Here is a 27,852-nt window from a genome sequence, read left to right on the forward strand (position 1 = left end):
ACTGAGTGTACAGTGAATAAATGACTTGAAATATTTATACAGTAAGTATTGCACTCCAGAGATACCTTATGGATTTTTTTTCCTTTTGTTTATACTCGGTGCTCTAGGCATTTAACCTGAATAAACCAGTTGTCTCTTAGAAACTAATCTATGGCAGCTTGCCTTACAAATGTGGTTGCTGACCTCATTCATCTAAATGTACTTATATCCCAAAGCCTGAAGGATGTTAATCTTTGTTGCAGGAAAAACAGAATTTAGGATTTCAGAGGAGTTTTGGAAGGTTGCAGGACCTATGCTCATATTTGGTGTTGAAGTTGATAGATCAGCAGCTTGTTCATGGCTAAATGGGTCTTTCTTGCTTTGAATTTGGATAATGAAAAGTTTACTTGTGTACTCACCAAAGCATGCAAGATTAGTTACTTTTTAATCTTTTGAAGGCTGAGATGCCAGCCTGAATTCTGAGAGCTACGCCTTATGCTAAGCATTTTATGCTGACAATGTCAACAATTGCAACATGTCTTTTTTTGTGTGATTTGAGCACACCTTGCAGGTTTCTGGAACTCTGCCAGTGCAGACTTTGAATACTTGTGACCACTTTGACAGATTTTGAGTGTGTTTTCACTGGTTAAAAAAAGGTGGATGGCTTTGGTGGGAGGGGAAATTTTTTTTAATAAGACCCTCTTTTATTAGTTTTTTTAGTGCAACCTAAAAACATGATAAGCTCAGCAAGTTCATCAAAAGATGCTGAAGTACAGGTATCCATAGGTTAAACTGGGGGTGTGTAAATCTTCTAACAGGAATCCATATATATAAGTAATAGCAAAAGTTTAACTTTATTCAAAACTAACTGGGGATACTGTATAAAATTGATATAGCATCACAATATGTAGGCCTTAAGTATGTAGCATGTGTTTTGAAGTAGTGGAAAATAAAAATGGGATTCTAGGAGTATCACATATAGTGCTTGTAGGGAATGGTTTGTGCATTAACAACAAAACATGAATGCTTCCATCTTAACCATCACAATCTCTTCAAAAATAAAAACAACTTTGATGATGCGCTACTCTGGTAGAAGAAATGACAGTAGAAAACCACAGAATGTTTAAATTTAAGGGACTAATTTCAGTTCTTTAGTATGGTGTATACAACAGAAATAATTTCAGAACATGTGTGGGAAAAAATTATAGCATTGCTACATTTTTTCATCTTCGAAAAAGAGATTTATTTATGGAAATGAGACAGTACTTCAGGTAGAAATATAACCCAAAAGTTGCCTTAAGGTTTGTTAGCTCATCTTTGTGTTTTAAATTCATCACGCTTCTTTCACACTTGTTGTTGTGGACAGTGAAGTATCTGAATGATGTTCAACTTCAGACACCTAATTTAGATGCTGGATTTAAGAAGTTAAAAAGTAGGTTTTTCCTTTAGTCGATTACAGTCTTTAGCAAAGAACTGTGGTATCTGACTGACTTAGTCTGAGATGCCTTCTGAAAACTGTTATTTATCAAGACACTCAAGTTCTCTAGTTTGGGCTATAACTACATGCCTAAAAATAATGAAAATTCATTTCATTTTCCTTCTTTCTCATCTTATGTTGACTTCAGTAGTGTTAAATGTATGAGATGGGAACAGTTATTTTTCTTTATCTTATTTCATATATATGGGCCTTATCAATCTCAGTTTCTTCTATGTTAACTTCACCTGCTTCATTGGTGTAGCAGAGCACCGTGCTGTTAAAGCATTGTTGCCTTTTATGACTTATCTTCCAACATCTCCTATCTTTTGTAAATATCTTCCAACATCTACTGTATCTATATGGTAATGGAGGCAGATGTCAAGCTATTTTTATATGATTTCTTTCTTTTACAAAACATTTCTAAACTAACCCCTAGCAGATTGCCTTCAATAAACCTGAAGGTCCTGCCAGTTACAGGTCAAAAATATTAAAAAGCTAATAGGAAAAACCCCTTAAGAGTACTCCTCCTGGATAGAGAAGGTGAATGCCATCACTACCAGTATCAGAAGGGCGCTGCCACTTGTCCTCCTAGTTAGTTTAGCTGATATCCTCCAGCATAAGGGATCTCATTTCTAGGAGCTGCTTCTGAGACCATAAAAATTCAAAGATCAGAAAACAAATACTCTGAGTGCTTTGTTTAGGCTTTCACAAAATCCTTTAGAAGAGGCTGCTCTGAACTGGGGCAGGGTGTGAGGGGAAGGAGTGCCTGCAAGATGCTGTTAGATGATAGGATAGTCACTATCAACAATGACTATATAAAGACAGCAGTTAAGTATTTTTAATTTCTGGTTCATTGCTAATCATTGATTTTCAGATCAAACTACTGTGTACTTAGCTGCTTCTTTTTTTCACATTTTGTATTTTATCTCTAACAAGGCCATGCTTTGAGGTATTTGTGCTTCAAATCCTTGTACTGGGTTCTTTGTTCTCCCCTCTTCAGGGGGAATTATTTCTTGATGCAGAAGTTTTAAGTTTTAGATTGAGTATGGAGCTCAAGATGAGAGGAGCTGAGAAAGACACCTTATTTAAAAGAGTAAGCTTACCAGAAAACACTAGTATTCTGTGTCTGGAGAACAAAATTTAAAAGCTAATGTTCTATATACCAAATTAACATTATAATAGTAGCTAGGTAGCTATAGTTATTTGAATAATACATCTTGTAACCAAATGATTTATAGTTGATCTCAAACATCATGAGTTCTACTTAATGGTTTGAAAATTGCCCTTTTAAACACTTACATGCTAAGTGGAATTTAAAGATTGCCTTGCTAAATGAAGAGGTCTTTGGCTTATATGTTGAAACTCCATTAAAATCACTGAGAAATGTGTGTCTTAGCTAAGCTGTGCATAGAACACAGACAAAAAGCATGAAGGCCTTCAGAGAGAGCAATTTCTGAAACATTTGATAAATACATTTTGAGCTAGTGAAAGCTGTGTCAAAGCTGCACTCTGCTGACATGCTGTTTTTTTAAACTAAAACTTCAAATTCTGATGCATTATGTGCTTTATATTGTAGCTTATTTATTTCCAGATTCATTGGACTACCTCCTTTTCCCCTTTTCTTTCCTTTTCACTTGCTATCTTTATTTCTTCACATGAAATTAAATCACACCTTTTTCTGAAATATGGGTGGAACACGTGCAAAACAGTAATTGAAGTTGAAAGTGTTTCCTTGATGATTGAGACTGTTATGCAAATGTTGCATTTTTCACACGGATCAAGATAATGGCCATACTAAATTAGAAATTACTTTTCCTCCACTCCTGTAATTATTCCCTCAGTTACTTATTGGCCTGTCATGATGCATCAGACACTGAATGATTTTTCCTACCAGCTTGGTTAGATCTTTAGATGCCAACTGTGACCCTGAGAGTTAGTCAATAAACTGTCTCAATTTCTTCTCATATAGATGCAAAATGAATTCTAAAGAGAAGCTAATTACTTATAATCCTATTTCCTATGAATTTAAATTATAAATATTTTGTATACCTGTTGAGTCCTCTATTTCCCTCATATAAAGTCCAGTGTCCTGTAACTGGATGTTAGAGAATGAAAATTCTGCAATCACTTTAAGAGGAGCTCTCAAGCCTGAATGATCTAAAAAATGTAAAATATTTAAGATTATTCTAATAAGAGATTAAAAACTTTCCATGGCTAATTCATCTTGTATTTTCTATGCACCCTGAGTTCCTTGTATATTTTACATTATATTTATTTCCATACAGTGATACACTTGGTCATTATGGCAAATGGCAATTTGTTTTGAATCTTCAGGAACGTAGCAATGCTCCTATATACTTTGAATTTTATGGGATATTTGTAGAAAAAAGTTTACTTCATATGTAAGCTTTTTACTTATATGTAGCTTCTGTGACATCCTTATGATATTAGCATTATTTTAATCTCCTTTTTTTTTTTTTTTTGGTCTCATTTTCACTTGGTGAATATTTCCACCTGTTAAAAAGTTTTTGAGCTTCAGATTTTTTACTACTATTACTAAAATATCTAGATATCTAAAGATTGCTATGACATTTGCTTTTCCCCTGAGTGTTCCTGAAAGACAAAGTAGAAACATAGATTGGAAAGCTTGCTCCCTGTACCAAGCTGTTCAGGAAGAGGATAAGAGCTGTCTGTGAAACTGACTTTCAAATTACTTATTCAAAGTAAGCTTGAGGAACCTGGAAAAAGTTCACAAAACATTAGCAGGAATGACCAAAAGTAGTAAATGCCTTAAAAAAGATTTGAAGGCGTCTTACAAAATCATCAGGGCAGCCTACTCACATCCAGCCATCAAGGCCTGGATGTGAGTAGGCTGCCTTGTATTCCAAGAAAAGAAATAAAAATTATGAAATAAGAAAGCAGGAACAAATTCAGAGCAAGCTTTTGTGTTTGACATACAGCAGATCCTGTGAGTAAAAGCTACATAGGATTTCAGCAGCTGACTGTAAATACTAGGGAAAAGCCTATGGGCTTTCTTTCTTTTTAAAGAAGGCTGGGGGAATTAGTTAAAGTGAACTAAATACTAACTATCCCACAGAAAAGATCTAGGATGCCTATCTAGCCTCTACAGTGACTTCCACAAGATTAGTTCAAAGATTGTACTTTTAAAATTTTTGTTTGCGTTTGATTTGTGCCCTAGGTGATCTTAAATTTGTTCTTAAAATATTGGCACATTAATTTAGAAGCACTGACATTTATTTAATTTTACCTGATGTTCATATACTTCAAAAGCAAGCATATAAGTCTCTGTCATTTTACAAGTTTCACTTCTAGGAATATTTCATCTTGTCTTTTATATAAGTCTTAAACACATTATTTAAGTTTAATCTTTAGCCATATTTCAAAAGAAATTAGGATATGTTAATCTGAATATGAATCCAGTGTTCTCATTGCAAAAGAACTTTTTTCTAAGATGGATTTGCTTTTTTACTTTGGCTATCAGTTGGCTTCTCTGTTGAAGTTCTCAAAAACATTATTACACTCCTTCTAAAAGCCTAGATTTCTGCATATAACATCACCCTTAAGGTTGCTGCCAATAAAGTGTCAAGCTTCAGTTATCACTCCAGAAGTATGTTCAACACAAGCTGTATTGTGAAAAGAAATCTGAAAAAATCTTTCAGAACCTGAAGTTTCTGCTTGATCTTGAAACATTTGATAGTGCATAGGAATTATTGGACTTAGATTACTAATCCTGCCTATGATATACGTATCTTCCCTTTAGTGCAACATTTATGAAATTAATATTAAATCCTGAATTCATGCAGAGACAACATTAGTAATTGCGCATTCACAGAGTGGTAAAAATCCCTGTTAATGGCTGGTGTTCTACTTCTTTCAGCACTTTGTTGGAAAGTGATGCTCTAACCAATAGAAAGCTGGATCTTTTTAATACCCTTTGAAACCATACTAAATTTTAGCACTGTTCCTTTACTCTGCTTTCCCCACACAGTTCATTTTCCTGAGTTGCATTGCTCATGAGATTTGGAAAACTGCTGGTTTTTCCTCCAATATCCATGCAAGAGTTGTCTCAAATATCTCTCTTAAATTCCCCAGTGTTACCTTAAATTGCTTAAACTAACTGGCAGGCGAGTCCAAGCAACATATGTAATATCTTCTCCTAGATCTGCAGAGTGAAGCTAAATTCAAAGTATTTATGAGAACATGCATATAAGAAGCTTAATTTAAAAACTGATCATTCAACCTTCCCTGCTTCACTGCTGTTGGTGATATTGCATATCTTTGCAGCTAAAGTCTTGAACTCTACTCTCTTTCCTTCTTTGCATTGAATTCAAACCTCTGAAATGTTGGATGGGGCAATGACAATGGGGCAACTCCTGAAATAGTTATGAATAGTTATGAATATAGACTTGACTTTTATTGCCTGGCTAAAGATATACTGTAAAGAATCCTTTACTTCCAGTGTCTGGAACAGTCCCAGTCTTTGTATATCAATGCCTGCAATTCTGTGATAAATCTATTAATCAGCTCTAACCTAGTATGTATTCTACATTCACATAGTGATGAAGAATTAGTATTCTCTAGCTAATCTCTGTACAAACTTAAAGAGGTTAAAAATTTCTTTTGAGGTCATCATTGCCATTTGATACCACACAAAGAAATGGGTCTAGGGACATCACAGATTATTACTGATAGAAAATTAAAAAACTTCTAGTTTTTCCATTAATGATGTTGAATCTGTTCAAAGAAGCTGTATTAACCTGAAAGATGCATTCTCAAGTCTCTGCAAAGTCACTGAATCAGACAACCAACATTGTAAAGTCTTCTTCCTTGGAGGTACTAAAAATCTGACTGGATATGGTCCCGGGCAAACAACTCTAGATGGCCCTTCTTGAGCAGGGGAGCAGCACCAGATAATTTCTTATGGTTTCCTTCAACCTCTCAACCATTCTGTGGGCAAGTGTCTCTGAAAAAAAAACATCCTTACTTATATGCCTTCAGCCTGATTTTGAAGAAAGAGACTGTAGCTCATGATGCTAAAATTCAGCCAGTAGTTTCTGGTACTTTTGAGGAGGAATTGGAGAGATCAGAGGAGGAGAAACAGAGGTAGAGTTCTGGCAAAGTGTAATTAGTGGATAGAGTTCTGCCAGTACCTTTCAAACCTGGTAACTTGGGCCTGTGGGTAGGGCAGTGCCTCTCTTTGCTCTCCTGCTTTTTTGGTGCTGTCAGAAGATTATTGATGTGTTGCTAGCCGTACAAGGGTTGTACAGGCAAGGTTCAAATCATGTCTCAATTTCTGTGCTCAAATAGCCTTTATAAAAATTCTGGGAAAAGGCAAAAAAAAATCCACCACACACTTTTTTTTGGTGACATTCTAAAATAAATATTGGTAGTGCCTAGTATTGAAGATAGCAAATGTTTTTAAAACTGGAAGAAAACAGGTAACAGTAGTGCATAGTGTAGAGGCAGAATGGCTGCTTGTATTTCAAAATAATTAAAGAATTATTTTTTCTATCAGATTGGTGGTATGGGATATTGAAAATTATTGTACAATAAACTAAATGTTTTGTCATAAATTTATAGTAAATAAAGGAAGTCTTGTATTCAGGAGGACATTTAAGTGAGAAATATAATTTTTTAAAGTTTAGAGTAAGTACAAAGTCTTAAACTACTGAACATTGGTTGGTCTGATGGAAACTTTAAAAAGTTTTAATTAAATAAGGTCAGAATTACCATTAGGTCTTGTGGAAAATTTTTCTGATGGAACATATTGTTGGCCTTTAAAAATCATTAGCAATTGGATACATATACAAGGCATTGGCATGATATTTGTACTTCAAGTTGGCTAGTATATGGTATACCAACTTAAAAAAAGCCATAGCTTCTTATACAAAATCTGAATATTTTGAAGAAAACTAAGCATGCAACCAGGATATTTAATTTCCATTTCTGGCTCTAGTAGCAAATAAAGGATGGAGTAAGTCAATTTACAGTGGATAAAGCCTGTAAGTTAAAAGTTTTCTCCTGGTGTTTGCCATTTAGTCTCTTTTGATATAGAATGGTTGTTGTGGTTTACAGGAAACTAAACTAGAAATGTAGCATTGCCTTTTCAGGCTTATTTGCTTGTTTGTAGTCTGTAGCACCCTAGTGAAACCTGAGAAATGAAATTGGTTTAAAGAAACTTAATCTACTCATTTGACAGTTGCTAGTTTAGGCAAATTGTCAATCTCTGTAAATATTTTTCAACTGTATATTTTTTCAACTTTCTTGGAATCTAATTGTGCAGAATGTAAGTAATGAAATGCAACAGCCAGATGCTTCCAAATTGCATTTCTTAGTAGATTGTTACCTAGGTGACTTTCAGTTTTCCCCATTGATTTGTCTCATCTTGTGGCAAGAAAACAAAGAAAGCTTCATGCCACCATGTTTGTATGGCAGCTATCATGTTATTATTATGCTTTTACTTTTTAAAGTTATAGTATGAAAATCTATTAGAAGAAACCAGACAATAATTAGCCATAAGCACTTTCTAAAAAAGAAGACTTGGGCAGTATACTCTGTCAATTGTGTCACAGACTGGAAAATAAAATAAATAAGTAACATGATTTTGGTGAACATTGTATATATTGTATTTACTGCCATGAATTAGCAGTTTTGATATACCTTAGTTTAAAAAAAAACAACAAAAAAGTATTTATACCACTGTAACCAGAGCTTATACTGTTACTTGTGTAACAGAGAACATTGCAAGCAAAAGATAATAATTTAAAGTTTGACAGAGACCTATAATCAGTGATTCAATTACAGCACTTTTTTGTCACGGAATTGTTGATTATACAATTCTCCTTTTGACATAAACTGCAATTAAACTAGATAATATTATCAGACTTCATCCTGAGATTAAAAAAAATGTGGCTCATATTTAAATTCATATAGATACAGAGTGGCTCAAAGAATCCTCCAGCTGAAACTGATTTTAAAAGATTAATTTCAGAAAACCAAAATAGTTAATTTTTGCCTCATTCTAATTTACTTTTCTTCTTTTTTGGCTCTGAACTTCTCCCTTTTGCTGTCATTGAAACCAGATCTTTGTTACTGATAATTTATAATAATTTATATGAAATTTATCAAATTTATATTATTTGAAGTTTTTACTTTTCATGAAGAACCTAGTCTTTCTCATTGGCCTTAGCAAATGTACTTCTCCTGATACTCATGCAGAGAGTAAATAAAATTTGATAAACTGGGTGGCAGAATCTGATTAGATCCTTTAGCTCTCTCTTTATCTGGAATGATAATGTGGATTTAATTTAAAATTGTTGAAAGCAATTTTTGTTTGAAAACAAACAACAGAAATAAAGGAAAACAGATTATAGCAAAAATAAGTCAAACTATAGCCCTAAGAAATAAGCTAAAATAAAATTATACAAAACTTCCACTCCCTAAGAGTGATGTTTTATATTTTTGCATATATTTGTATTGGCTTTGGGTGCAATTAAATCCTGAACTATATACTGCCAGGAAAGTTTGTTTCCCTCAGGGCTGGAACAGATGGTGGAGATTCTTTTTTTTCCTCTTTCTCACCATTTAGAGACCAAGTCTGCTGAATCTCTACAAGAAAAAGTATTTATGCCAAAGAAAACTGCTGATGTTGGCCTAAAAGCAGTAGAATTCTTAGCTGTATTCCCTAGAGGGTTATTGCTAAGAATCCTGGTAAACAGGCAGTGCATTCAAGGTTTGCTATTAGCAGTGTTTTAATAGAGATTTGATATCTGTCTAATAATGTTTGTTTTACAGAATAAAAGAGTGCTATTGACTAATAAAACTGCAAGTTTCCGCTTAGTATTCAGCCTGTTTGTCAGGATATTTCATTGTGCAAGGAGGAAGCTATGAGTTATCATTTCCCAGTAATCACTTTGATAATTAGAAGAATAAAAATCTAAATGCATGGAGAATAGCAGAAGTGTTGTTAATCATGAGCACTCCATACTCTTAATCCCACCTGGAAAATGAGAATAAAGCACTCCTGGGATCTAGTAAAATGGCAAGCCTTGTATATCACTAAAAAAAAAAAAAAAAATCTGAAAGAGGGAAAAATACCCTTGCAGTGTTAAATACTAATTATGGTCAAGAAGTTTCATTAGTGCTTCTAAATTTAAGACAACTGCTGAATGCATCAGTTCTTTGTTATTTTCCTATTCCATCTTCTCTTTTATACAAGTCCTTGCCATTCAAACAGAACATAAAGATCTTTATTGGTCCCTTATGATGCAAACTATAGTTGTACAATCATCATTTTGGAATATGAGCTCTGTGTGCTCTTAGATTTGCTGTCACTTTATCACAATTGTAGAAGCATCTTGAAGTGTATTTGCTTAAGCAGGTGGTGAATGGCCACGCTGGGAATATATCTATCTTCTTTACTGTATGATGAAGTTTTAAAGCAGACATTTTAGCTATGGTAGTTGGAAAAACATACTTTTGTGATAAATCTTGTAGGGGGAAAAAAACCCAAACTGGTAAAAGATTAAAAGGCCCTGAATAATACTGAATACATGAAATTGATATAAATTAGATAGTTGAGTGAGCACAAATGACACATACAATATATGAGTGTTAATGCTTTCTTTCATTTTTACAGTATTTTATAATTAAAATTTTTAAAGGAAGTTAAAAATTATGTGTTTCACATTTTCATTTACAAAAACTCCCCAAGTACTAAGGATTACTGTGGGAAAGGGAAAATCTTCTAGTTTATATGGGAGTTTCTTTAACACTATCATTTCAGTAATCTCAGGATTTAATTCAATCCTCCCTACTGAGTTTAATGAAGATTAGAGTCATTGAAATCAGTCAATTGATGAATATTTGTTATGTTGCAAGCATGAAAGATGTAAAAGGGAGCTCAAGGAAGAGAATACTGGGTTAGAAGTTTGAAATAAATAAACCATAAAAAAATCAGCAAAAACCAAACAAAGACCACACATACACCTCTCCCCCCACCAAAATGTGAAAAAAATCTGTTGAAAACACACTGTTTATACAAATAGTGTGATGTAAACTTGAATGTTGTTCTGAAATGGTCTCAGGATTTGCCTGAAACATAATTCCAGTTGATTTGGTATATGTCACAACTGGTGGCAGTTCCCCACTTATATTTGATGGGGTTTACCTACTCTGTATGTTGTGGAAATTTACCTCACAGTTTAATTTCTTTAAGATTTTCTTTTATGACTCCTTTAAAATATTAAAAAGTTTAGAAGTATTCTGAAATTCTTTATGCTTCTGAAAAAGTAGAGTTACACTTGCTTTGCCTATGTCTAATACTTTTAGAGCATAGGTAGTTGAGAAAAAGGAGAGATCAGAAGAGACTCCTATGACATTTCGTGTGCTTGTGATGGTTTGGGCTTTTTGTTTGTTTTGTCACGTTTTTGGGGTTTTTTTTGGTCTTAATACTCTTTATTTATCCATGAATTTTTTTCATTTTTGTGGTTCACAGATAAATGAACATAGGTCTAGGTGCAATATGTATAGCCATTAGAGTAGTCTCGTTATTCTCTTTGTATAACCAACCTAAACAATCATATATTACTTTGACTTCAATTAAAAAAATCTCCCACTTCACTCCAAAAAAGTGTTGGAAAAAAAAAGGAAAATTATTCCTTCATTTCTTTAGTTGCTTTACTCTAACAACTATATAAACAAGTATTAGTGGTGATGGTGGCGATGAAGGAATTTTTAAGCCTCATGGGATGTGGGCATGCATCATAATATTTCTTTTTCATACCATGAATGATGTGTGGATGGGGCCAGTCTGTGGTGCCTGTTTTGCATGCTTGCTTCTTCTGGAAGATGAAAATCTGGTTATGTAAAATCTGGTGTCTTATGTAGGTTAAAAAGGGTTCTTTTCCTGAGCAATGCTGTTGTTTAGATGATCAAAGGCCTGTGGCACTAGGATGCATTGTAGATCCTTTTTCAGTCAACATGTGCTGAGTATATTTTCCTGAGCTGTATACAAATTTTTACAAAACTTTCTGGACCTTGCTTGAAGTTAAGGAAATTTTTGAAATGTAAATGGTGGCGCATGATAATATGATAATACAAAACTTTCATGCAGAGTTAACCTGATGAAGCCTCATTAGTTGCAGTATTTAAGTACTCTTTTATAATACATAATTTGAGGAATTGAGTTTTCAGTGCAGAATATTGTAGAAAGTATAATTATTTATAAAACACACAAGATAAATCAAACAAGAAAGGATCTTAATTCTCTGTCTCTTGTAACAGTGGGTGATTGTACATAAGATTACAAGAGGTGAGATAACTTCATTTTAAAATGGTAACCCTTTTTATTTGCTTAGACTGGTGTAAAAGCGTTTCAGTTTGCAAGAAGCTGAATGCAAATGTAACAGAAATTACTTGTGGAAGTATAAACTAACAGGAATATTCTTGAAAAATTCTTCCATTATTACTTTTAAAAAATATGTTAAATGCCATTTCTTCTTTCTTTTGTAAATGTAAAAGTGGTAGAAAATGGATGGACAAAGCTTTTCTTTGTGTAGATCTGAGTAGATGCAAGAGTACAAATCCAGGATGATTAATCCCCCCAAAAAGTAGAATAAAACCTAGTAGCTTCCCAGAAATTGCATCAGTTTAAATTTATTTACAGTCTTTATTTATGAGGGAAAAAAAAAAAAGAGAAAAACGTGTTCACAAAAAAAAAAAAAGGTCTCTATAAAAGCTAAGTATGTAGAGTTGAGAGATCTGTCTCTCATTAAACCAAAAGAGTTATTATGCAGGTGATATAGTGCAATCACAATTTTGACCAATCAAGATGGAGATGAACTTTTTGATAAACTTATGAAAAACAAGCTTTGGTGAAAAGAAAATAGGGTGAAACTTGGATTTTCTCTTCTAAGTTACTCTTCTTTGCTTCTTGCTTTGCTGTACACTGCTAGGTTGTTTGGTCACCTGCAGTGTTTTAGTGTATGTGATTTTTAGAAAAAGTACTATAATTTTTTATATTCCAAGTTATTTGCAACAATTTTTACTTTTTATTCACTTGAAAATGCTGAAAGACTGAGATACTAAAATGGAAAAATTAGTAGAGTCAGTTTTTTGAAAAAAAATCAAAACCACCAACACAAGAACACTCAACAGGGAAAACAAGCTGTCAGGCTGGAATTCCTGTCAAAATAAATTGTAAAAAATTGATTCTACAGACATTTCACCATTTTCCTTGGCATACAAATGTTGGCCCCTCCAGTCTATGAATTGGCTGGCCGTGTCTCCAGTCTCTCAGTCTTTGGAGATCGGTGGTACTCAGACATGTTATAAAGATCTCTTCTGATTTGAGATGTCAAAAAAATAGAAAGTTATCAGTGTGCAAATAAAAACCTGTACAATTATCCCATTATTTTGATTGCATTTCTTACTTATTGCTTTCCTAACTTCAGCAAAGTAGGAAGATTCTCTTAACTTGATGCACTGTACCTCAACCAATTGACGTTCATCGATTCTTGAAAGCACAGCTCATACTGAATACTCTAAAAGTATTTCTAAATGGTGAGATGAAGCTATGCACAATTTGGTGTGCTTATTTCAACAAATCACTATGTTTTGAAGTTCAAATTAGCACATCCCTAACATTAAATTTTTACTGTGTCCACTCTTTAAATACTCCTAAATGTGACTGCGAGAATAATGGCTTGGGCCACTGAAATGTAGACTCTATTACGATTGCCAGAGAAGTGAGTTGTGTTCTTCCCTTTAAATTCTTGTGCTTATTGGTAATGGAGGAATAGTGGTGTTCAGCAGAGTGTGTAGGCTCAGGTAGAGCTAATACTAGTTTGGTATAGAACACAAGGATAGAGATTTCCTGAGGAATTCCATTTCCTGTTGACTTTATATGTGTCAGTCTATGGGTATTTTTTTGGGTAGGTATATTTTGTGGGTTTTACTTCCTGTAAGACCATCCTAACTTTGAGAATTTTTCTGCATGTATGACTCAGAGGGATTTATTTTCTCTCTGAAGAGGATGCACATCTATTATGTGAAGCCTCCATCTTCCTTTGTATTTTAGATAATAAAATACAGAAGAGATACTCACTGAGTCTGGCAATTTTGTTGTTCTGCTTTGTTTTGCATTTTGAAAACTGCATCACTGAGTTTTTTTCCTCTTTTACGTGACAGGTGTGACAGTTGAGACAAATTGCTGTCACACCTTTCAGTGTTCTGTTATTAAGTATTCCGAATCTGCTTGGTCTTTCTTCAAGTGTCCTTGGTCAATGTTTTTTTTTAAGGTTGAACTTTTCTTTCTTGTCTCCGTCATATCTCAGTGTCTGTAGAAGGAATTGTAAATATCTGCTTGTTAAAAAAGTAACTTTCCAAATGAAGGATTTATTTAAAGAAACCTTGATGGGTTTTCATTGTGCTGCTGAGATTGAGTTATCATCTGTTTTGAATCTCTGCAGGGAGCATTTTCAGCAGTATGAACACTAAATGACCAGTTCAGACTTGCCTATGGGAAAAAGTTCCCTGATTACTTGATAATCCTCTCTGCTGATAATAAAAATTGTTCTGCTCTAGGCAGCATTTTTAAATGTTCTGGTGATCTGAATTTTTTTGACTTCTAATAAGATGCAGGAAGAGACATCAAGTAGCTTTGGGATACATTTCAAAGTACAGGCATTTAATAGTGTTTTAACTGCATTTGCAGGCAATAGCACCATTTTCTTAATAGCACCATTTTCTTAAAGGTAGAATCTTATCAACAGAACTATTTTCAATTTCCTCCACTGACATCCAGTATCAACTCTCAAATACATCTCATACCATTATGACAGTCATAGCAATTGAGACAGTCTAATAAATATACAATTATTTTCTTAATTCACAGTTTAAAAACAATGTCTTTACACAGTCTTCCACACATAGTTTTTATGGGCTAATTCATAAGTTTGTGTACGTATCTCTAGGCCTTTTGCTGTCTTACTATACTTTGAGAGTCCACAATAATTTGCTTTTGATTGCAAATCCAAAAGTGTTTTAATTTTAATTCAGTTGATATTAAAAAAAAAAAAAAGAAAAAAAGTTTGTTTCTGGTAAATTATCTGTTACATAAAAGTAGTAAGATACCTGTGGCCAAGGTAACACAAAGTTTCTCTATAGGTGCACATACAGTGCTACTTCTAACAGGGACATTTCTGATATAAGGCCTCATGTGAGAGCCATGTCAGTCTTTCACCTGACTTCAGTAGGTACTTGAGCAACTCAACATTGTGTTAACCAGCTAAGAACGCTGATCAGTTTAAATGGCTGAGTTAATTTTACCTCCTATCTTCAATTCCTGAACCTGTAGGTTTGAGCTGGACATTGTGTACCAAGGGTCAGGCAAGAGATAAGCTCTGTAGAAAATTGCTGCTGCGTCATGGAAACAAAATCCTTTGCATTTTCCAGTGCAGAATAAGTCATGCAATTTTTATGAAGGCACAATATTTCTTTCAACTCGATTTCTTCTGCTGGGAATGGGAGCTGCATTCAGTGGTCTGCCTGAAGTAACTTTCTGCCTGAAGTAACATCACTATTATGCTTCTGTTCTACTTTACTTGCTAATATAGAGAATAATGGAAATTGTACTTATCTGGTGGAGTTTTTAGTAGTCAGTAGAAGAGGCATGTAGCATGGCCAACAAAAGACAAAGTTGCTGCGGGAGCGTCTGTGTGTGTGTGAACTCACTCTCCCTCTCTCTTCCTCTCCCTTTCTCACTTTTTCATAGAATCACAGAATGGTTTGGGTTGGAAGGGACTTTAAATCTTGTCTAGTTCCAACCCTCCTGCCCAGGGCAGGGGTGCCACCCACTAGATTTGGTTACTCAAAGCTCCATCCAGTACGACCTTGGGCACTTCTGATGGCAGATAGGTGTCACGTCCTTGCGTCACTGAGCAGGTCTGCTTTTGTTCTGTCCCTCTGTGGCGCACACTTCATACACTACAAACTCCACTGCTGAGGGTAGTCTTCCTGTAGTTGCTTAATCAGATGGCAGCTACCAGCCACCTCTACAAAATGAATATGAGGCCGTCAAGTGCCTCTTTTTACCGATGTGTACTTTTTCGGAGTGGGCTTACAAATGCCATTTAAATACATAAGCCAAATTAAATATCTGAAATTGTCTGAAGAAGTGGGCAGGAAAAATCAGTTTTGCTGCGCACTATATGGAATTCTAATGGTGAACTACTAAATGATTTCTGGTTTGGAAGTAGTAACTTTGTACCCATTAAAAAAAAAAAAAGCCTGAATTATGAGCATTTTTTAATGAGACAGGTAGCGCAGTAGAGTACTCACATGTTCTAAGAAGAAAGGATTAATACCTCTCTAGCCATACTGAGAACAGTATCCTGCAGGGGGAAAAGAGACTGAAAATGAAGTCTGAGAATGAGTGTCAGTGATGGATGAGAGGAAAAATCCCGTAAGAAATATAATCAGAATTCTATCAGGAGGAATGGATGAACCTGTGACTTAGGCAATTCTAATGCAAGTAGTTGTAAAATAATATATCTCTGTAAATCAATATGAAGGAAGAAAAAAGTATAATGTTTAAACTCAGAAAAATAGGAAAGTAAGGTATTCTAAAGCAAATAATGTCAGATATGCTGATTGCAACCTGCAGTACAGTTTGTTCTATGAACAGCATCCACACCTGGAGCAGGGAGAGGGATTCTGGAATCTCAGGAAAAATGTTGTCTTACACTATAGCTTGTGACTGATATAGAGAGTTATTCTATATTTAAAACATCTTTGAAAGATCTCTTCTGAACTCTGAATCCTTCACATGATCTTTCAAAAAGAAGGAACAATGCTATTTTGACTAAATAGTTGAGAGCAGTAATGATGGAGGTATCCAAGATGCCCCTTGGCAGAGGGGCAATGAATATAAGATCCAAGAGGAAAAGCAATTGCAGGAAAATTTCATGAGATCTTTAATTGAATAGCCAGTTACTCTCTGTACACTACCATAATCCTTAAACTGGAATTTGTAATTTATGTGCTAGTGATTCTTTCAAAAAATTAATTAGATAAAACTCCCTTGCCTTTCTACTCCCTTTCTACCACATTTAACATAAAGAATTTCTGAAAGTATAGTCTGCTTTTGTGCAGTGCTGGTTTGATGCTGGATGGCAAAACAGACTTTGAAAATGGAATGCAATTTTTTTAATGCTTTTCACTGTAGTTTAGACAAGGGAGAATTGTTGAATAATTTTTATATGGAAGCTACTATTGTTCAAGCATAACAAATACTATGCTGACCTTTTTTGTAAGAATTTTAATTTTATGCATGGAAAAATATTGTTAGACTTGTTTTCAGGAAATAGACAAATTTATGACAAATATTTGACTCATAAGAGCAAGATATGCAAAGAATATTTTGCCAACATCCATTTCATATTTTGTGGTACGTTATGCAAGGTGAAACTTAACTTTAGTAGTTCAAGTTAATGAGTCTCATAACTTCTAAATCGTTTATGAGCTGCAAATATCCATGATGAGTTGGCTGAAGTTTCATTTTATACAATTGAAGGTATTATTTGACTTGAACTGGTGATCAGATGCTTGGATTTTGCTTGCTTAGAGGTTTATGACCTGAAGAATATTACTTAGCTGATGTTTCCATATGGAATACTTTTTTTTCATCACAGCAGACTGACTGATTCTAAAGAAGGTTGAAAAATGAATATGCATGGGTTATGTGATGATGTCAAAAAGAATGATTATAAAATGTGTTTGCAGATAGCCATAGGAATAGCATTGCATAGGAAGTTTAATTCTGTGTTTTCTGCTTAACAATACAGTCTACCTTACTATTTCAGACATTGTTATATCTCTTATCTGTCATTTTTATGCTTTAGAAAGAAAACTTTGGATTTTGTGTACAGTGTCCATTTTTTTTTTTGTCCTTTTCAAAAATTTGCTCAGTTTTGTCTGAACCTATTGGTTAACTTGTGCTGTTGCTTGCTTAGTGGAAGTTAAATTTGGCACAAGATAAGCTCCAAAGATTTAATCTGAACAGAATGTACTGGAGACCAGAGATGGAAAGTCTTCACAGATATCTATTTTGTTACTAAGTTCCTGCTGGAATTTAATTAGAATAGAGAGCAAAGGAGTAGGTACCCGTGCTGCTGCTCACAGCAATATAGAATTATAGAAGGTTTGGGTGGGAAGGGATATTAAGATTGACTAGTTCCAGCTGCCCTGCCATGGGAAGGATGCCATTCATGAGACCAGGTTGCTCAGGACCCCATCCAACTTGGCCCTAAACACAGGATCACAGAATGTGCTGAGTTGGAGGGGACTCACAATGTTCATCAAAGTCTAACTCCTGGCCCTGCATGGGACAGCTCCAGGAATCATACCATGTGCCTGGGAATGTTGTCCAGACATTTTTTGAACAACATCAATCTTGGCTCTGTGACCAGGCCCTGGCGAGCTTGTTCCAGCACCTAACCACCCTTTGGGTGAAAAATTTTTTTGTAATATTTAACCTAAACCTCCTCTGGCAGAACTTCAGGCTATTTCTTCACATCCTGTCGCTGGTCACCACAGAGAAGAGATCAGTGCCTACCTTTCCCCTTCCCTTCATGAGGAAGTTGTAGACTGGGAGGAGGTCCTGCCTCAGTCTCCTGTTCTCCCAGCTGAACAGACTGACCTCAGACACTCCTTGCTGAGCTTACCTTCAAGCCCTGCACCATTATTGTTGCCCTTCTTTGCACATTCTTTAATAGTCTAATGACCTTTTTATGTTGTGGTGCCTAAAACTGCGCACAGGATTCAGGATGAGTGCAGAGCAGGACAATCCCCTCCCTTGTCTGGCTGGTGATGCTGTGCCTGATGACCCCAGGACAGGGTTGGCCCTCCTGGCTGCCAGGGCACAGTGACTCGTGTTCAACTTGCTGTTGACCCAGACCACCAGGACCCTTCTGCAGTGCTGCCCTTCAGCCTCCAGACCCCAGCCTGTCTGTGCATCCAGGGATGGGCCCTTCACAACCTGTGCAGTGCTTCACCATAGTGAAGAATTCATAGTGGATAATTTCTTCCTAACATCCAATCTAAACCTGTCATCACAGTTTAAAACCATTTTCCTTTTTCTTGTCACTATCTGGCTGTATACAAAGTCCTTCTCTATCATTCCTATAAATACCATATAATTTGCAAGTATTCCTTTCAATATGATGGCTAAAATAGATACAACATTAATAATTCTGATAAATCCCCATCCTCAGTGACAAATTTCTCATGTCTAGGTTTGTTAGGTTTTTTTTTTCCCTTGTATGGGTATAATCCTATTAAAATATCTATACAAGGAAATGTGTATGCATTGGGAAAGGGATCCAGTTGATGTTCCTTTAACAATGGCTATTTAAAATATCATGGTGTTGGCTTTTTTGGTGGGTAGTTTTTTGGCTTGGGTTTTTTTTTGGTTGGTTGGTTGATTTTGTTTTTTTTTTCCCTCCTGTTTTTCTACTAATGTGCTTGGGAAAACTAGCTTGCAATGCCAGCTGTTCTGTACACTGTCCTATGAGAGTGTCATATGTATCTGTCCTATGAGAGTAGCCATTCAATTTCTCTTAATATCAACTAGATAAAATGTTAGTCTGCTCCATATTCTGGGTTTAAAGATTGCAATTATTTAATACATTTTTCTAATTGTATTTCAAATTTTCTATTCTATAAAATTTGCAACTCACAAATATGTCATAATATCTATAGAAGTTAGGATTGTAGGGAATTAGTTGTTGGATTTTTTTTTATTAATTACTTGGTGTCAAGAAGTAACAACTGGTAAGACAAGTTCATGTTCTTTTCTTTAGACAATACACACATAATAATTTCAGTAGTATAAACATAGTTCAGCATGTAAGTTCCTCATTTAAGGCATCCTAAATGTGATTTTTGCGGTTTTAGACAGTAGGACCGTAGGTTTGCCGTTTTCAGACATGTAAATATTACTGATAGATTTTTTGGGCTACCCAAAATTTATCTGAATCTCTCCCCTGATGGACCCATCACTGCAGTGGGATTTACCAGGCTGTGGGCTCTGTCTCCTGGCTTGCAGTGGGAGTCACAGAAAGCTGACTCAGCTGAAGTCACTGAGTGTTTCCTCATTGGCTTTGTTATGGCCAGTAAATTTCATCACAGAGAGAAGGAAAGAAGTTGTAAGGAGGCCAAAGTAATACCAGGTATCACATCACTTGTTTCAATGTCAATTGGCATCACTTCATAAGGACTTAATGCATTTTATGGCCTTATCTTACATCATCAGTTTGCAGGAGTTGAAATTACATCTTTATGACATAAATCTAATCTCCAGTGTTGGAGGAAACTATTTTTGAAATTACTGAGTGTTTTCTGGGCAGAGACAATGGCTTTGGTGGCAAGGGTTTGTGTGAGGGGGTAGAAAAATAGTATTTATTAACTTTTTAATTGATACTGGCTCAGAAAACTCTTGCAAGTAAGTAGTATTTTGGTATAATACCCTTGTAATATTTACAATGAAGTTGCCCTCCCATTAATTTTTTTATGGTTTGGGTTTTTTTCAGTTCATTTTGAACAGAGTTTTCATCAAAAAATATTGACTAGCAGGAACACTGACTGTATATAAACTTCACTACAAGTTATTTATTTCTAGCCACGTGTAGCTTCATGTTGAGTGTAATAAATTAGTAAATTCTTAGGAACAAAGAAGTTCTTTAGAATTGGCATGATGGAACCTTGTTTCACTTCTGACTTAAATAAAATGCTTATTGACACTGAAATTAAGAGTTGATTTTATTTTAAATGTTGAAACAACTGAAAAACTTCTTGGGAATTATCAAGAACATAATTTGCAAATAAACTAATCTATTTTGTCTTATTTAGAGTTATTTTATGCATACCTGTACTCAGACGAAAAGATAACAAATGGTAGAATGTTGTTTTGCTTCAACAGTTTCAAGTTCCAAAACTTGCATAGGTAGTAGCTAGCAAATATAGAGACAATCAACACTTACTTTGACTGAAATATTTAATATTTTGTCTTGCTTAAATACAGCCATCCCTCTCACAGCTACCACATAACCTATGGTTCTGATACTTTCTCAGTATATACCTGTGTATCTATCTAGTCATAAGATGTATTAATTTACTTATTATAATTTTACACAGAAATTTAAGGGTAGCAACTGAAAACTTAAGTTTTTAAATCACATTTTTATTTCTCTCCCACACATACTTTCATAGCTATGTTTCTTGAGATTCCAAGCCATCTACTCAATTGTCGTGATTTTATGTCTCCCCTTCTCTTTTATTTGAGCATTAACTATTAGTACTATTTTTCAAAGTAAAACTGTATGCTGGGGGAGGGGAGAGATTGGTTTTATTCCTCTATGCACTCATGCAGTTAGTCTCCTTGGCTGTTTTGACTTTTATTTTTCCTTTAATTTCTTCTTCATTTTCCTTGCATATTGCTTTGTCCATTCAGTATTACATGATTCATCAATGAAAAATATACTTAGTTCACAAATTTTTATCTTTGCTCTTTTTCAGTTAACTTTCATGCCTGGGTAGCTTTTTTCTTTTTCATTTGGCTTAATGTCATCTTCAATTTTTTTCAAATCTGGACATAATCTAAAGTAGCAGTGAACCTTCAGTGATGAGAAGTATAAACCTGTAATTGCTGAGTCTGAGAAGGCACACACTTTCAAATGGGTCTTTATTTATTTTTTTTTAATATTGTCCCATGGCTTAGCTCTTTTGCTGGATGTGTGGGTGCTATGGCACATACCTCACTGACTTACTGTATGCACATTATTCTTGGCATATAATATGGTAAGTTCAATTAAGTCAAATTATACGTAGTTTGGTAATGGTGAATACTTCTGAAAAAGAAGCAGGAAATAGAAGATGGATTGTGTCATTCTCACAAGTATGTCTTCCCAGATTCTGTTAACTAGGAATTTTTAGGACTGGGAACTCTAAGCTGGCCTGTTCTGAAGCTAATCCAAATGATGCTTTTGTTTTAAGAAACATTCTTTATGAAGGAATTTTAAAATAGAATTGTGCTATATATGGAAAGGTCTTCCTTTTGGCTTTAAATGTACTGATTAGAAAAATTATTTTCAATTCCATTCTTTGAGTGAGACAGCTAATTCGTGGCATGGCTATACTACTCATCACCGGGGATTTTCAAGCTACTGAAATACTTTTTCTATGCCAAATCTTGCATTAAAAAATTGTCTAAGATACACTGGGAAATAGTCCTCTCAGAATACAGCTAATTGGATCTGTTTTACTTGTCTCACTGTTGCCATTCTCCTTTATTTTTTGAATTATTATTAATCCAGTATTGTGTAGTTATTAGCTTCAGCATATCAAACTCTATGGGACTTGGACAAGATATGTACATTATTTTCAAAGTAAATATCCTGGTTCTCTTTCCTAATAGAGAAATGTTGTCACATAGGATTTTGATTCTGGTGTTTATTTTGGTGTTTAGATAGATTTCCATGAGTAATTGTGGAAAATTACATTTAAGCAACAACAGGAAGTAGTATAAGGGTAAAATATACGGTGATAGCAGAAGAGATGTGTTGGACAGATTCATTCAAACAAATAATGGTAGAAGAAAAGGTATTGTTTAGGCATGAAAATCAAAAAATACTCAAGGTGTGAGATGTAGGTAGACCAACAAGAAAGAGACAATTGCATAGTAACCCTCATAGTAACCAAGTTTCCTCCAACCCCTGCCAATTCCATCCCAATCCCTTAGAGAGTAAGGACTGAGTTCTTTGTTTGTTTGTTTTATTTCACTGTCCCTCAAGAATTGTAGTTTAACATTTCAGTGCAAAAAATAGGTATGTGCATTTCTTTAGAGAGGATCTAAGAGCTTTTTGCTGCCAAAGTATGTGACTGTTACAAATATCCTGAGTTAAATTGCTTGGAATCTGTCTGGCACAGAGTCAGAATTTTGATTTTCTGTATATTTCACCTGTAGGGATGGTTTCTGCTATATGTATTCAGAGCTCTGTTGAAGCAACTCTAAGTTTTATTGAAATGGAGATGTTGGTTTCCCTCTTGGATTCATCACGTGGTGGGGAACAAGAATCAAGTGCCCCTTCTGCTTCCTTTGGGGTGTAGACTACCCCAAGAATTGTAGCTCCCAACATTTGTTCAACTTGAGGGTGTACCTCTTCTGTTGCAAAGCCATTGTGACAGTCACTGTGTCAGAAACATTCTCCAGGTTGCTCGTTGGAGCACTAATGTGGTAGGATCACACCCTAATCCTTATTCCAGGTACTGTTTTAAGCTACAGAAGTTCAACTGAAGAGAAAGACAGATTTTTCATAATACTCTAAATTCTCATGGCTGAGGAATCTTCCTGGAGATGTGGCATCATAGAGAGAATAATTTGTCTAAAGAAAGTTTCAAGTTTTTAATTTTTTTCCCACATCTATAAAAGTCTCAATTGGAAGAACTATTCCCCACTGTTTTATTTCTTAAAGCTGCACTCCATTTCTGGATGCTTTGTGACTCTAAGGGCTTTTGTAAACAGAATCTACATTAGTTTGAAGAATTCAAAACTGATTTGAAATGGTGTAACTAAGGGCAAATATGGTCCTAAATGTGCTTTGATATGAATGGGGGGGTTATGATAGAGTCTCTCAAAATTCCTTAACTGTGGCTATTAAAGTTAAAAACTTTAGGGATACAGTTAGCTGGCTTGCCATAATTAAAGCAATTTCTTATTGTAATCTGCCTGTAGTCAGGCATACCTGAGAGCTGAAATTAACCTTTTAAAAATTCTCATCTTTCATGCCTGAGAGGCCCTTGAAGTGTGAGTGTGTCAGAATGACTTTTTTGCTTATTTTATTCTGCAGTAGAGATTTTTTTATTCTTTTCATGGCGAGTTTTTGTTTAAGTCAGCTCTCTCCAAAGTATGTCTTTTGTGTATGTACATTGGAGTCCAGATCAGCTAATTACTTACAGAATAAAGTGGATTTAGTTTGTAAGAAAGCTAGATATTGATTATTTTTTTCTAGTTCTGTTCTCATTTACAATTTATTATAAATATTTGCTATTACTGATAGTAGAATTTCTAGTCAGAATACCCTCAAATATACACCTGCTGTTGAAAAACATATTTTGTAGAAATAGGTGCTACAGACACAAAATACTAAACAGTAGAAGTCCTGAGATACCATTTCTCAGCACTTCAATTGATACTTTTGTTCAGGAATTTCTGGTATTCATGCTCTCAGCTTTTTACAGTGGTTTCCTTTTCTCAGGTATTAATGCATCACTATTTCCTGCTATATCCTAATTTTGTCCCTGTCCTGTGTGCCTCTTGGCTTGTCTAAGTGCTTAAAGTCCTGGACTATCCTAGCTTTAAATTTTCCAGAGAAGCTTTTCTCAGTGTCACTGAGAGATAATTGTATCAAGTACTAGTCTTAGAATATTTTGCATCAATTAAATGTTTCATTTTTGAAAACTTTAATGTTGGGATTTTTTTGGGTTTTTTTGTATCATATGGCAATTAAATCTTCTTCAACAATATAATTTAACCTTACTGTTGTATTTGTAGTCTTTGTGTCTTTTTGGTCTGTGCTGAGGACAGTAGTTCATATTTAGTTCACCTAAATCTTGTAACATAAAGCTCCCTCAGGCGTTAAAGTTCTTTACTGTTCTTCAGATCTTTTTTTAATTTCCTGGTGATATGCCCAGAATTGAATATGCTGTTCCAGAAGCAACTGTGGAAGCGCAGGATACCAAGTGCTGAAACACTGTTGTATGTATCTTTTGATATGCACAGCCTAGTGCAGCAAAGGCATTTTGCAACCAGTTCACATCAGTAAAATATATTGTTTTTCTTAACTCTCCTGATTTTGTGTTCCTCTAAAATTTTTTCCTTTTTCTTAAAAAACTTTTCCAAATTATTTTTCCCAGTTTAACGCAATTTCATTATCTTCAGGCTGTGTTGTGAAAATCCTTGTCTCATTGATATTGCTTTATCTCTGTTGTGATTTATGTATTTCTTCAGCTTATTACTTATTGAATCTTCTAGGTTATTACTGAGGATGCTGAGTACTAGGCCTAGTAAAGTTCTGTATATCATCCTAGAAGGGTCCTTTCACTCTTCAATGCACACCATATCTTAAAACTCTTTTGAGTGCAGACTATTGAGATTTTCTTCCCTTATGAATTCTAATAAGTATGAATTAACTTTGTAACTGTGCTAAATCACTCACTGAAATAGGAAAAGTCTTCACTCGTTGGATGGCTTTGTTTACCTTTTCTCTGTGCTCCTCTGAATAACAAGGAAATTCAATCAGAAATCATATTTCAAAATTGAATAACTGTTTTCTTCCCTGTGGATTGACACAGAGATTTTTACCCCTCCTTTTTAAAATTAACATTTGATATTGATTTCTAATACTACTTTCTCATATTAATAATTGCAGTGTACCAAACTAGGCTGGGTTTGATACTAGTGACAAAACATATTTTTTAGATCTTATTCTGTAAAACATATGCTTGAACCAGTTCTAGGAAAATAAACCATGAAGACTTCCTCTCTAACCAGTGTTGTATGTCCCCTCTCATAATATGCAGAATAGAGTTTCCAAGGCTTTAAGTAGTCATTTATTCAGAATATAGCTTCATTTTTCATGCATGAATTAACTTCATTTTCGCTGAAGATACACACATAAGACTTTCCAAGGTATAAGATGTTTAGTTACAGGTAAGTGGGTTGTCTAGTGTAGAAATCTCTACTTGGACACTTTTGTTGTGAGAATAATGAGCTCTCCTTTCTTCTTCTCCTCGCCACTAATTCTTCGACCTTTCATGAGGATAGGTGAAAAGAAGGCAATACTAAAAAGCCAGCTTAGGAAAGAAAAATACCCTATAAAATGCCTTCCAAGTACAGTGTTTTGATTCTTATCTGAATGTGTAAAACTCTTTAATATATTATGCTGAGTCAGAGGTGCTAGCCATTAGTTTGAGCCTTAGCATTTCTGTTCCTGAGCACTGTCTGTATTGCAGATTTAATGACATGGATTAGCACTTCTTCCTTTAGCACAGTATTTGGTTATGTCCACTGAAGTCAAATTAAGTTCAAACCAAGTAACATCAGCTTACACTTAAACTTTATGGCATCCTTAATAGTTTATCTATGTTTTTAATATTTTAAACATTTTATTTCTTTTTTAAGAAATACACCAGGACCAGTTAATGTGTGTTACCATGTTGCTTCTCTGTAGCTGGGCTTGATTTCTTAGGTGAATGAAGGACATTTCTCCTGCATGCTCAGAGCTGAAGAGACAGTGCAATATAACCCATCACTTCGGAATAATAAAGGACATATTTGTCCATAAGTTTCATAGCTTCTTCCTAGAATGTCAAAGTAAAAATGGCAGCTCAATATATGATTATTGGCTCTTCAGATTTTATGTCTTCCTGGCCCATCCTCTGTCATACAATCAGTCCCTTCTCATGTAGTAGTACCTCACCTGGGTGCAACAATTTCAGTCTATTCCTCATATAAGTCTTGGCTGATCAAAGCTGCCAATGTTCTATTATTTCCTTTATGGCTCTCAACCACTCTGTCCTACCAGCAGGACACTTTCTCATTTATTATGTCTGGACAAGAAAAATCATAGAATAACAATGCTGCAATGCAATGATCAATTCTAGCTCTCTTCCCATAATGTCCTTCAGGAAATGAAATTGGGCAAGGGGAGGGATTAATTCCTTTGCAGTCTATAGTCTTCCTGGTTGTGAGGCATGCTTATTGAAGTGGAAGCATTTAGCTACCAGAGTCAATAAGATCTATATTGAATATGGTTTTTTTTAAAATTATTATTTTTACACTGAGTAGTGCTGGAGAAATTATTGCCAGGAAAAGTTATCTTGTAGTTTCAAAAGGAATCCTCCACCCAGTCAGGTTTCAAGCGAGTGTGCTGGAGACATTCTTTGTATTTATGGTAACAAGATGCTCCAGAAATAATAGGAAAGATGTAAAAAACCCTTTAAAGCTAGCGGATTTTGTATATGTTATTGTACAAAGCATAACATGATCATTGTTAAATTTTTTAAAGGGCAAAAATGACAAACAATATTGCAGTCCAAATGCTTAAATTTTGGCCTGGTAAGAATAATGCAAAGCAGGATGCATCATGGAAAATGCTAAATTAATAATTCTACAGAGAATGACCTTAATAGCAGCTATCCCTTGGCAATGAATTAATGGCAATAGTATTTAGCTCTTGTACAGCAATTTCCATTTTCAAAGTACTGCACTTATTTAGTAGATTTGATGGAGAGTAAAACAGTTCTTGTCTAAAGCTCTTGAATTACTTTACGTTTTCTTTTAGGACTGAGTAAGGAACTCTTTATGAGGGAGAAAGGCTTAGAACTAGAAAGAGTTTCTTCAGTCCTGTAGAAAGACCTGACTGCCTCTTTTTATGTATTCTAAATATAAATGATGTCACTAGAAGTAAAAACCTTTTTAGAAGCATGGAAAATGGAGAATACCAAACGTTCTACCATGGAATCCTTCTAACACCCAGAACTGATAAGTCATAAAACAGTTTTCATAGAATGAAACTAAAACCCAGGGTTCTGGAAACTAAAGGCAATTTTCTGTTGTATCTCTTCTCTCAGTGCAATGTGTTTGACAAATTTCTGAGGTTTTTTGACCACTCAAAGTTATGCAACTCTAAAATATCTTTTAAAAATAAACCAATTTATATAACTGAAGGGAAGAAAAAAGGGATAGATACCCTCATAAGATCAGCATTGACCTTTATAGAGGTAGTCCCTACAGAAGAACTAGGCTTTTTGCCATTTTTTGGTAATTTTGTAGTTCAATAGGAAGGGATTCTTTCAGAAGCTTTCTTTATTACTTCTGAAGATTATCTGTAATTAAGTAAAAATGAGATGGAATGAACATACAGGAAAAGACTGTAAACATGTTTACACATTTTGATAAACATTCCTGCATTTTTTCCTCTTGTAGCATTGATTCATCTGCATCATACTAAATGGAAATGAGCAAGATGTAAAATTAATCCACCCTTGTAACTATCTGAAGAGAGTAATTATCTGACGCTTACAAGCTGTTTCTAGAATAGATCCTTTCCAAGCTACATTAAATTTTATTGTGTCTGTGTTTGCGTTTCAAATTACAGTGGATCACGTTCTTTAACAATGTAAATGCTCCGGGTCCCCTAAAGTCAGTGGAGCTGTACAGATTTTTCTTTCACAGGAACAATGCCCCAAAGTATCTAGATCTCCATTGCAATTTTGAAATTGCAATAGATTATAGCAATTTATATGTTCTTTTTTGG

At 34.8% G+C, this 27,852-nt stretch overlaps 1 protein-coding gene across 3 annotated transcripts in view; it reads left to right on the forward strand.

The window, feature by feature from the left end:
- Nucleotides 1-27,852, forward strand: part of FSTL5 (follistatin like 5) — a gene marked incomplete at both ends in the record, with an annotated part of 244,126 nt that overhangs the window by 59,713 nt on the left and 156,561 nt on the right. The gene's annotated exons all lie outside the window — the stretch shown is intronic.

Source organism: Fringilla coelebs (assembly GCF_963513975.1).
Source record: "Fringilla coelebs genome assembly, chromosome: 4".
Lineage (NCBI taxonomy): Eukaryota > Metazoa > Chordata > Aves > Passeriformes > Fringillidae > Fringilla > Fringilla coelebs.